We start from the raw sequence: 1,685 nt of genomic DNA, 5'->3' as shown, positions 1-1,685 counted from the left end.
ACGGACACAGTAATAAAAAAGTATATATATATATATATATATATATATATATATATATATGAAGAGTTTGTTTGCAAAAACCGATAAGTCCATTTTTGAAGATTTTGAAGCACGGTCTCTGTCATAAAGCGCAAAATGATACCTTTTAAATGATATATCGGTCAATACATATAAACGTAAAATTTTGAAGGTATGGTCAAAAAAAGCAAAAATTTTCGTATTATTCTCTTTGTTTTTCTTGACCTTTGATCGCAAATATCTCCATTAGGCAAATATGGACTTATCAGTTTTTGCGAACAAACTCTTCATATATATATATATATATATATATATATATATATATATATATAATGTGTGTGTGTAAGCATCCCCTGATAATTTGAGTTTTCTCTATCTCTCAGTTTGATTAGTTAGACTACACATTTTAGGAAAAGCCTCTGACTTGCTCCGAAATAACAATGAAGATAAGAAGAATGATAGTTACAAGTTATTTTTATTTTCGCTAACCTCGAGCGACAAGTTTATATCCTCCTTCTGGTACAATGGCGGGGAGTCATGCTCCCCAGTGAGCTAATTTCATCTGTGTAGCAGTCTAATGTAGTTACCTAGCTGTTTCAATACTTTTGAACTTTTCGTAATAAAGAAACCGACAATGGCAAACAGAAATGTGTTGCTTGTCGTATTTAGTGTATATATGTATATATATATATATATATATATATATATATATATATGTATATAATCACACGGTACTTTCCATTTTTATACTGTTATTTTAGTGTGATTAAAATGTATGCCGGAAAAAAAAAATGCCGTTCTGGGTGGTCACTGTAAGGTAAAAATGATATGTGACCCTGCACCTCAAAACAAACAAAAAGTCGCCAGACATGAATTTTTAGGTAAGACCTTATTCTGAAAGAGCAGACTTTAAGCTTTAAAATGATGTATAACTCAAATCAAATGGACTCTAATAACCTATCTAAACATTGGAAAGAAAGCACAAACTCAGGAAAAGTGTGAACTGAGAAAAGAGGCTCTGAAGTACAGTGTCTATTGAAGCGCTTAATCCTTACCAAACCGTGCTGGCTGTGCGATGAATGGGACAAAAAAAAAAAAAAAAAAAAAAACAGGAAGTAACCAACCAGTGTAACAACAATGAAGGGATTATCAGATTAAATTGAAATTAGGCATGCCTCATTAACACATTCTCTCCGTAAATAATGCCAACTTTTAATGCAGTAGCCCTATCCTTTCAAAAGTTATTAGAGTTGAAGGTGAAGAGTGTGGAGAAGGTTTTTCAGAAATGAAAAAGGGATTCTAAAGACACACCTAATCACACTATTCTACTAAAAATGTTCGAGATAAACTGCTAAAAAAACACACTTTCCTGCCCGTTGTATGATACCAAATTTTAGCATAATGTAAAAGAAGACCCGCTCTTTCAGAAAATATCAACAAGTCAAGTTCGGCTAGGTTGACCCATTTCACTTATTTTCAGTCCTCACGCAAAATCAGTGTGTGCGACTTTATGTTCGTTTTGAGATGCACTGTCACATATTATCATGTCGCCAAATTTAGAGACCCTTAACACATTTTTCCGGATTGCAATTTTTAGAACATTTGTTATTCTGTGTTAAATTTGATTCTGTGTCCAGGGTTTGAATCTCGACATTGTAAAATAGAAT

The sequence above is a fragment of the Diadema setosum genome, chromosome 6 (genome assembly GCF_964275005.1).
Source record: "Diadema setosum chromosome 6, eeDiaSeto1, whole genome shotgun sequence".
Taxonomy (NCBI): Eukaryota; Metazoa; Echinodermata; class Echinoidea; order Diadematoida; family Diadematidae; genus Diadema; species Diadema setosum.
The sequence above is the reverse complement of the archived record's forward strand: the minus strand, read 5'-3'. Positions refer to the sequence as shown.